The 10794-nt window shown below is 43.3% G+C and overlaps 1 protein-coding gene and 1 long non-coding RNA gene across 9 annotated transcripts in view; one reads left to right on the top strand and one right to left on the bottom strand.

Moving 5' to 3' along the window:
• The window catches only part of KCNC1 (potassium voltage-gated channel subfamily C member 1), a 124995-nt gene that overhangs the window by 48738 nt on the left and 65463 nt on the right, over window positions 1–10794 (bottom strand). The window lies entirely within an intron of this gene.
• LOC106033929 (uncharacterized) overlaps window positions 951–10794 on the top strand; it is a 74582-nt gene continuing 64738 nt past the window's right edge. The window contains exon 1 of one of the 2 annotated variants that reach the window (XR_007165546.2): window positions 951–1131. This is a non-coding gene — a long non-coding RNA (uncharacterized lncRNA). Of the gene's footprint in view, window positions 1132–1175; window positions 1407–10794 lie in introns of those variants that run through there. The other variant, XR_010831861.1, reaches the window with a different exon arrangement.

Below are 10794 nucleotides of genomic sequence, written 5' to 3'. Positions count from 1 at the left end.
AAGAGTTTTCATGCCTATGCTTCTGTGGCTTGACTCTTACATGTGCCAGAAGTAAACATATGGAGCCAGGAAGGTAGCCATTTTATGCCAGTTTGCTCCTTTGGCATTTTCTCTCCTGTTCAGGGTGGTCAAGCTCTTCAATTCCCAGGTAGATTTCCCTTTTCTTATAGGAAATGTCTCACTTTCTTTGTGGCGAGATTTGACAGTTTTGTAAACAAGTGCATATATGATATGTAGAGAGGGGTATTTCTTTTTTTCCCCTCTCCTGCTCTTTGTTCTAAGTATCCTAGGGTGTCTTCTCAAACTCTCTGAAAACTGTTTAGATCTATGCCTTAAGACCTTTGCTCCCAAAATGTCCTTTTGCTATAGAGTTTGATAGCACTACTTAGGGTTCCTATTTTTTTTAAGATTTTCTAGTAACTCTTGTCAACTTAGGCAACGTTTCACATTTCAAAGATGCCTTCCAGAATTTGCATTTTTCTCCATAAAAGGAATCATTTTGGGCTCAGCACAGAAGCTCTATTTGGTTCTTGATTTTGCCCATGAAGGTACTGCAACCTCTGTATGGCAAATCAACTCTGAGATGTTCACTCATTAAAGACATACTGTGACAGTAAAGAACCTCAGGAAGAGCCCAGCCACAACCCAAACTCAAGAGGGCACCTGCCGTCCCAGGAGTCCCTATCACAGTATTCAGTACAGGGCAGTTAGTGCAAATGCCCACTCTCCTTGCTGACAGCACTATCCTGATTTAAAGGAGAGGATTATATCATCCTTTCTTTCCCTGGTAAAATATTTTCTCCTCCTGTGTATATTCACTGTACCTAATTAAACTACGCCAGTGCGTACCAACAGACATGCAAAAACTCTGCACTTACATGTGAGATGACAAAGAAAAAAGTCCTCACTGTTATGTTATTAAGGCTTAACTTGTGAGAAGCATGTATAACACCTGTGATACTAACCTGGCTATCAGTTATGCACAGCAATTCTCCCTCCCCCAAGCCACAGTCACTGTTAGCAGCTGTGAAACTCTTGCAGAGAGAGTGCTCCAGGGGCAGTGCTGTGGGGTTAATTGCACAGCATGGTTGGCCGGGTCACAGCAGAAGGGTTCCCAACAGCCTTTTGCAGGTAACTACTGAAAGAGCCACTGTCTTCTCTGGTGCTGGGGAGCTGAACTCAGGACCACTGTCTGTTAACTCCTGTAGTTGGGGCTTTTTTCTGGGGGGGGGTGGGGGGGGATAGGCTGTAAAAGGTTGTGTGGTGCTGAAAGAACAAGGCCTTGAAATGCTTACTGTGAGGTACATCGCATAAGCAACAAGGAAAACAGTTCTACTTAAAACAGTGTCTCGAGCTTTCAAGGTTAACTCAAGCTGCTGAAGAAAAGATTAGAAAAGAAGCACAACGTAAGTCATAGCCTGAACCCAGAGGAAAATGGCTTTCTACATAAGATGAAAGAAATTTAGAGTATTTTGAGAAGTTTGCCAGCAGTGTTATGCAACTGTTTAACTTGTGTCCTGTAGTATGCTCAGCATCTTGTGGGATAATAGCAGACTCTCATCTTTTACTGCTTGCTGCATTATGGCTGTATCAGCTGTGGTGTATTTGCATATCTTTAGTTTATTCAAGTGCACATGCAGGTATGATGTGAACCATGGCTGAAGAGCTAACTCTGTTTCTGAATGCCATCCCCCACCATAAAGGAAATATTCTTTATTTGGAATAGCTTTGTTGAATATTATGCATCTACCTGCACTACAAAGAACCTGAAATATTGCATAACACTAACACTTAACAGTGTGCAACATTTTATGCCTTCAAAGTGCTGTTGAAATGTTAATTTAAAAATCAATCTGCAACCGTTTTGTAAGGCAAAAGAAGCAGATGCTATTTCTGTTCCATAGGTGAGGTGATGGTGAGGCTCAGAGGTTACAGCGGGTTTTTCTCAGTTGTTGTTTTAATTTTGACTGCACAGCTACCAGCATTGAAGTCTCTGGCTGAGGCAAAATGGAGGGATGTCTTGAAATCCAGAATTCCAAAGGGACGGATAGGGTTGTCAGATTGAGTGCTGAGATGTTAGGATACTGTGGGGATATAGCCCCCTCGAACTTGTGTGTGCAGAGACAATGCCATTCAGTCATGAAATTCCACCTCTGTCTTTCAGCCACGCTCTTCCTTTTAGCCTTGCAGACCAAGCGAGTCCCAACATGTAGCAAATGGCAGGGGGGAGGATGAGGTGAAAAGGATGGGTGGACTGTAGCTGTAGATTTTTCTGTTTATCTGAATTATGGTCTTGTTCATCTAACATAGCTACATCAGTTCCCCTGGAAAGGGCCGCTCTGCATGGGAGAAGGGTGAGAATTTTTCCATCGAAAGTGAATAAACTATACTTGGTGGTGACTTTAATCTTTTTCCTGAAAAATCTTTTTGTCTGAAGTCCTCAACACGGAGATCTCTTATCAGCTGTTTTAACAGGATCAGAGTGCCAGCCTATGAAAATCTGGCCTTAAGGAGATTTCCATTTGGAGACATTAACTGCGAATTACCAGAAATCGCTAAGTACTTCTGGAAGTCTTCCCTAGCACGTATTGCCACACAACAGGCACAAAACTGCATAAAAATAAAGGGAGAAAGGGTGAAATGAACTGATGGTGGAAGTGCACTGATTCCAACAATATCATTTCTTTCTGGGAGCTTCTGGGTGAGGTGTACTTTCTCTCCTGAGCATCAGATAGACTGCTGTCCTGGGTCATTTCTTTGCTTAAAGAAGAGCTTGAGCAAATGGTTGCCTACAAAAATCTATTTAGAAAAAGGCCTTTAAAAATAGAGCGGTTTGTAATGCTGACTTGTTTGTAAAGAGCAATTCCTAGACGTGTGGGTAGTGAGTCGGGTGAGTGCCATCAGCTACAGCAAACAGAGAGGTGGGGGAGGCTGAGTGGGGATGAAGTAAAAAAACAAGGGAAAGCCAGGACTTGCACTCGAGCTAAATGTTCCTTTAGCCAGCATGGATGGGAAGGGGCATTCGCTGCGTGAGGTTTGTTTTCACCCACTTCATTTCTAATTCGTGAGTGACTTGCACAAGCTGTGTGGTGCTGCAGGGTGGCGCAGGGCATGAGCTGTGTGCAAGGGCACGGCACAGGAGGAACTGATGCCCTGACAGGAAAAGTTAAAGCTGATTTTGAAACACAGAGCTAGGTGGGTACTTGCAAGGTGCCAAACACGAAGGTTGTGGGTTTTGTTTTTATTATTATTCATTGCTCGGTCAGAAGTATTTTTACATTTAACTTGGAATACAACCCCAATGAGGAGAGAGGCAGCTTCCCACTGTAACCTCTCCCTCGAATGCCCTGTGCTTCAGAGCAAGGTTCCCACAGTTCCTGACAGGTGGAGAAGCCCCTCTCCCTTCTTCATGCTCTAGGTGGAAGCAACTTTCCTAAATGCATCGCTTGCAGTTCAGCTATGTACGTACCCCTCTGACAGGGGTCGGGGACGTGAAGGCACCCCCGAGTGCCACCTCCTTTGTCAGGGCAACGAGCACTCCACATTTCTGACTCTTTCCCGTGTTTCCTCTCCGTGGCAGGGATGTTCCTTCACACGAAGGGGAGAGCGTGGTGTCAGCCACGCCACCACCACCACCGCCCTGCTGGTGGTGCGGAGGCAGAGCGAGGTGAGGATCTGCAGCAGAGCCACCTGCCGCTCCTTCCCGTGGCCGAGCCCACTTGCATTTCGCAGACTCTTTGTCTCAGTGCGAGTGGTGACTTAGTACGAGGATTCTTTCCCGGTTCAAAATAGTCGCAGAAGCTGGTGAGGAATCGCCAGGCGTGCGTTCAAGGCCTGGTAGGCATGGGAACCGCGGGCCTTCGGTAACCACAGTAACAGTGGGGCTGCCTCGCTGGCAAGCCAGACAAGCTGCCTCGGAGGTGCTCTGTACATTGGTGAGCTATTTTAGGCACTTAATTCCACAAACCAGAATGCCTATTGGAATGACCCGTGCACCGTACTATTTATGAATTATTCACTCCATTCTTATCTTCACCAGCTGGATTTCTTCTCCCCTATCAATGCATGTAGGCTCTTTCCACTCTAAGATTTTCTCATTTGTTGTTTGGAAGATGGCTCTCTTACCCAAAACATAATTCATATTATTGCTGGTTTTAAGTATTCTCTGTTGGAGAAACCTTGTCCCCTTCCCAACACACCCCCACTCTAGTCCTGTAGTCCCTAAACGGAGCCTTGCATACTTCTGGCCTAGAACCACAGAATGAGTTCTGCTAAAAATTTGCTAATGAAGGAAATCAATACAATTTGGAATGAGTTCTACCTCAAACAATCAATACAGGCCCAGTGATGTACAACAAGCAGGCAGGTAAGTTGCTCTAAATAAATTTACAATTGATTTTATTTTTAAAACCAAATTAGGACATTTATATTCTTACCAAATAAAATCAGCTACAACTTATGCAAACAAGCATATCCCTAGGTTTGTCTTTTCTAATACTAGTAGTAGATCTCTAACTATTTATAGCTCAGTAACTTGTATTCCTGGGATAATATGCATGATTTGCTCACCCAAAAGCACGGTTTGCCTATTGGTAAAACAGATCACGTTTATTTAGGACTTCCCCTTGTTGAGATTAATAATCTGCGGTAACATCTGGTAGCATCTGGTAGTTCACGGACACTTGGGGGCTGCGTAATTCAGTGTAGGCTGTGGGACAGGCTCACACACCTGTGTCCTGCTGTGGGGGCACAGTGGAAACCGAGAGCTGCCTTCTGACCGTGCCTCAGGTGGCATCACCAACCAGGGTGGGTGTGCTGGGGCTAAGTGCCTTTGCTTTCCTCTCCCTGCCTTGCAGACCATGCCACTGGTTGGGTCCACAAAGGAAAAGACACCCTTGTAAGAGAATATGCTATAAATGCTTTTTGTCCAAGAGGAGCACAGTGCCGAGACTCTGAGCTGCTTGACTCTTGCAGGAGGACATGCTGGGATGTGCGCTCCATGGTCATCAGAGCTGCATGTGCTTAGAGACAGCTTGGATCTGGAAGAAGCGTAGGCTTGACATTGTGCCCAACACTGCATGCAGGTCCTAATCTGCTAACTCAGAGGTATTTTACCTGCACAGGTGATTCATTCAGCGACATGCAGCAGGCAAATCAAAATCTACCTCCTCAGGAATAAGCAGTGCTGCATTCATTTTTTTTTGTGTGCGTGTGTGTTTATAGCTGTGTTGTTTTATTAGTTCTGCAAAAGTTTGCAGTCTGAAATCAACTAAGATTCTGAGTTTCGGAGTTGTAGCAAGTTCCCTCAGATGTTTACTTTGAGCAGTGGTGTCAGCAGTGCTGCAAAATCACGTGAAGGACCAGCAAGGAACTAATAAAAATATATGGTGTAGAGAAGTCTTGAAAGCAGGTGGAGAAAGTTTGAAAACAGAAATTAACATGGCTTGTTTTTTGCCTTATTCTTAATCCTCAGTAGCTTCTCACCTCCATCATATACAGTTCTTTCAGGTGTGGGGGATTGGCAAGGCTAAAAAGCTGCCTTTAAAAACCCATAGATATTTACACAGATGTCATGGGATTTAGTGCAGCCACTGGATTATGAAGGTGCTTGGTTTATTTTCCCTGTGCAACATATGCTTGCTTATGAGCGTGATGTTATGGTGCTCTTGGTGTTCTCGTGTAATGACCATTAGCATGAGTCATTCTCCTTGCTACTTGCTCAGAAAATGCAGTTCATTCTTTTCTTCACATGCACACACAGTTCTTGATAGTATTAAGGAAGAGCAAATGAGTTAATAGGTGTAGCTTTAACCCTGAGCCTCTGGCATATCGGATGAGGCATCATTCTTACCAATCTTGGAAGCTAGAAATGATAAAAGGTATATTTTGTACTTCTTCCTGCTGCTGGAAGGCCTTTCCAGGGTTATTCAGGGGATTATATGGGATGAACATCTCTTCCTTTGAGGCAGCATTCCAGAGTGCAATACTCTGTAGCCTCACTATCTTCTTTCAACCCATTTTTCCTATTTACTTGCTGCTTTGTTTTGCTGTGCTTTTCCCTCCTTTGTCAAAGTGCCCTTCAGGCTGTTGCAGGCTGCTTTGTTATCCCTTAAGGTTGTTGCTCAGCAAAGATGGATTGAGTGAACTGGTTCAGTCTGTCTCCTTACTCCGTTATTCCAGCCTGCAGAGGTATCTTTTGGTTTTGGTCATGATTGCCTTAAAAAGGGGAATGCTGGAATCTCTTCAAAGCTCAGTTTAGATTGGAATATTTTTAATTTGAATATTAACTCTTTCCATGATTTTTTTTAATAGAGTTAACATATTATTGTTGGTATTGATGGGGATAATCTGGTATCGTGCACAGGCACATTCAAGTTGATAGTATGTTACAAGGATTTTACTTTTGAGCACCGTGGTTAAAAAATGTAATTAGTCTGCCGGTTTGTCTGCCTCTCAAACCTACTCAACAAGCAGCTCAAGTACAAGATGTTCTTGTCTGCTGCAACTGACAGATATGCTGCACTTCCCCAGCCCTCCCCACTGCCTGCCAGACAGGGATCTGTATCAAGATAGTTGAGCTGCGTGAACATAAAGAGTATCTAGGCTGACTCAGTGCCTCATGGATGCAAGAAGTGTCACGTAATGTATTTGTTACTGCATCATGCTCTTATAAGTGGACTCGCATTTCTGACTTGCTCTCTGGGGTTGAATATTTTCAACACTGACTAGAGGGCTTTTCTTCCCAGCTCTCAGTAATTTTAAATGGAAGCCACATGGCTGAAGTGCCCTCTCCAGGCCCTGAAAATGCCAGCTGGCATTGTTACTTGGAAGAGGTTTGGGAAGTGGCCTGGTTCCATTGATCCTCCATGGGATCCCATTGATCCCAGTGAGGGCCGGGGACCCTGTAAGTGAGATGATCAGTAAAGGTTGGGCTAAAATAGAAGAGAAATGGGTCAAAGCTGGGAAAGCAGAGAGTTGTTGCTTTGTTTGTAACACCTGTCTTGTTTTCCAGAAAGGCTCGTGTAGCCTAAGGTGGTATTATCAGCACTTAGGAAAAAGAGGGGTTAACAGTTGATCTCCTGCTGGAAGGCAATGCTGGAGTTTCCCTCCACTCCTGATACAGTAAATTTCATAACCATTTCTTTTTCTAACGTATGAATGGCTGTTGGGTGGACTCTTCAGACTGTAGTCTTATATGCAGACATCCAGATCGAGCTCCCGTTTCATCATAATTTGATCACATTTGGCAAAAGTGCCAGGGTAGAAAACGTGGAGAACCACAGCCTCTTAAGAATGGTTAAGGGTGGTGGGAGCAGGAGCTGGAAAACAGCCTTCCTTGTTCTGCTGTGCACGGGCAAGCACAGTCTCCAGCACAGGCAGGCTGCTTGGCTTTGCCATGGCTGCCTTATTCTGACCTTCCAAACCCTTCCTCTATTTGATTTTTGTGTGCAGTCAGCTTTTGTGTTCTGGGATCCCTGTCTCATCTGTGCATGAGTGTGTGAAAGGGGAGAGGTATTTGTTCTGAGGTCCTTCTGCTATTTCAAAAACAGGAATAGGCTGGATCCTTCTGAAAAGGCAGTAAGTTCTTATAACGCCAGGTGTATTTATTGCTGTGATTTAAAAAAAAAAAAAAGAAATCGATGCAAAACAACTAGTCTGTGTCTTGGAAGGCAGAATCTTTTTGTTCTCTCCTACTCTGAAGGATTACTATTGTGAGGAAGGAAAGAAATACAAAATGGGGAGAAGGTGGTGTGTCTAAATGGTTCATAGTGGGTAGCTTTAAAATAAGGCATCTCTTTCATTCTTGCAAATGGATTGACAGAAGCTGTTGTTAGATTATCTGTCAGCCTTTTTTCCTACGTGCACTGCAGCACAAATACTAAATTCTCTAAATTGCCCTCAACAGGAGCTTCACCAGTACTGCAGTGACTGTATCTCCTGTGGGAATACCTGCTGTAGCTTTCAGCTGCCTGGTTTGGCTAGGCTAGCAGCACAGCCCAAGCCTGCCAGCTGCTTGCCTGGAGGTTTTAATGTGTCCTGTGGCCAAAGTTTAAGGGCTGATTTTACTCCTAAGAGCACGTTCTTTGAGGGAGGGAGGTATTTCTATAGGTTGAGTGCAAGACTGCATTTTCACTCTCTTGTTTTCTTGCTGCCAATTTCCCTTTCTCTTCATTCTAGGATTTCACCCTGTATAGCTGAGGTGAGGGGCAGTATTCATGGAAGTGGGAAGGAGCTAGTGACGACAACAAGGAAACATGACATAGCACTAACTAGCTTTCTGCTGCTTCGCAGCAAATAAATACAACCTGGGAACAGCAGGAGGAATACTGAAAGGAAGAGCAGGTAGCTGAACTGAGTTAGGATTTAACACGATAGTTCTTTTATCTATCCTCTGCTCCTCACTAATTTTTATACTCATAAATTGAAGAGTGAGGAACTGAACAAAAATCCCTAGATCTCAGAGAGATTATTCCCTGTGCTGGCATGTTAGGTTTGACACCACGTAACTTCCAAGTTGTACATGCTTGGTAGTATACTGACTCTTGTGCATTGAGCAAGGACTGGTGGGACCACAGGAAAAGGTGTGATGGGAAGTGGGCTTTATTTCTAGGGCCATGGAGGTACAGATTACTTAATTAGTGTAAAAGGGCTTTTCTTTATCTACCCAATCTTATTTGTTTGCTTGTTTTATTTTCACTTTTTTCAGGAATGCTGATTAGGTAAATCTGTATTCTTATGCACCTTGCTCAGAAAGAGCTCTTTTCAAAGCTTTCAGCTGAGTCTAAAGGAAGAAAAACTTGTTCTATTTTTTCTTAAATCAGTCAAGTCAGGCTTGAAATGACCAGGTGCTCTGTTGCACTGGGAGAACAAAAAAAAAAAGGAATAAAATTACTATGGATATAACTTGCTTGGAAAGAGAGATTGTCAAAGTAGAAAGCAAGTTAAAATAAAATCTTCACCATGATCATTTCAGAATCAGCATTTCACGTAATCACATAGAACATGCCACTGAAATTCCAGAGACTGCCTGCAAGCCCTGCCTGTGCCTGATGGCACCTGCATCACTCGCTGGAGCACCCCAAGCTGTTCCTCTGCCTACCTCCCCACTGTGTCCCAGCTGCAGCCAGCTCTCCCTTCACACCCCCCACCCTCAGTTGCTCCAGCTCTTCCTTGCACCGTGGAATTAGGTTAGTCAGTTTTATGCCTTTACTATTTGCAAGTGACACTTGCATTTTCAGTTGGCTAAAAACCTACTGCACAAGGTGCGCTCCTGGCTGTTGTTAATGCTTTCTAGAACCTCAGAGGTGTGAGGCTGCCTACCAGATGTCAGAAGATAGTGGGTTTTTTTCAGCCATTACGATGGGCTTTGTTGCTTTAAATAAAAGAAAGTGTGCAGGCGGATATGTTTGTATGCAAATAACATCAATGCAACCAAACTGCACTAAAATTATAGAAAAATGCATAGTGGTTGGACAACAATGCATTAGTGAGGGTTTCTACTGCTTTTCCTTAAAGCTTTTCAGACCAGTGTTAGATTTTGGTATGCGTTGATCATCTCTGAAAATTAGTTTTTCAGTTGCAAGGTGACGCAGACAGCATAGGTTGTAGAAGCCACTCTCCTGGATCTGCTGCTTTGGATCCTTTTCCTGCTGGCACTGGTGATTACAATCTTGCTGTTGGTTTCTGGACCCGGAGGAATGTGTAGTGCAGCAGCAGGATTCCAGAGTAAAAGCCCAGTATGAGACATTGTGTCTGACATTTTGGTAATAATGCATATTGATTTTAGATTTCTGATGCTTATTTCTTTGTCTGTTTTCTCACGTAATATTAGCACGGTCCTGATCCAGTGAACAGAACTGCTCACACAAACCTCAGTCCAGTGGAACTTACTTCCACAGTGATTAGTCAAATCGTGGAACTGGCCTCAATGCCAATAACTTCTTGCATTTGATTACTTGCAGGCTTTTGCCCTAATTTAAGGGGGAGTAAAATGTATAGTTAGAGAGGGGAGAATAAAAAGACAATGTTCTGCTCCTCTTTCCATACAAACCCATGGCAAACAGTAATAGTTCTGTGATAAGTAGTTTTTCTCATGAGCATGTCTCAAAATGATTTACAAAAGAGGGTAGCATGAATTCCCCTCTTGTGGATGGGGAGCACTGAGCAACAGGATGAAAAATTTTTTGTTTTGCTTCTCACCACTGAAATAGACATGTTTATAGGAACGAAATGAATACAGCCTAGGACTTCAGTATGAAATACAGATATGTCACAAATGTCCCTTGAGAACAGGTATTGCTTTTAAGCTACAAATGCAGTGAGCATTCAGGTGTGACTAAGTATAATTCATTAAATCTGTTTCTTTGAAAATTGCGTAAAGTTAAAAGTTTTAAATAGGGCAGGAGCCAGCCAACTTCTAAAATAGCAGAGCATTGTGGCTTATGATGCTTCAATTCGTGGCTGCTTTAACAGTACGGCTTTAATAGGACAGCAAAAGAAAATGCAAACATCAGTCTTCAGTGGCTTTAACCTATTTGACATGATTTGAATCTAGGGCTGTTCAGAAAACGAAGGTCTGTAGTCCATTCCATGCTGTTTTAAAACTAGAACATTCTTATGCACCTTTAAGGACGTTGTGTCTCAAGAACAAGGATAGGGACTGATGGCATGTTTTTTCCCCTGACTCAGTAATTAAAGACCTAATGAGACTGGTAAATGATATGGCCTTCACTTCGCGATATCATTTGTAGACTTTTAACTTATTTAAAAGAGCACAGTTGAATAAAGTTGGTC

The sequence above is a fragment of the Anser cygnoides genome, chromosome 5 (assembly GCF_040182565.1).
Source record: "Anser cygnoides isolate HZ-2024a breed goose chromosome 5, Taihu_goose_T2T_genome, whole genome shotgun sequence".
Taxonomy (NCBI): domain Eukaryota; kingdom Metazoa; phylum Chordata; class Aves; order Anseriformes; family Anatidae; genus Anser; species Anser cygnoides.
This window is presented reverse-complemented; position numbering and strand designations above follow the sequence as displayed.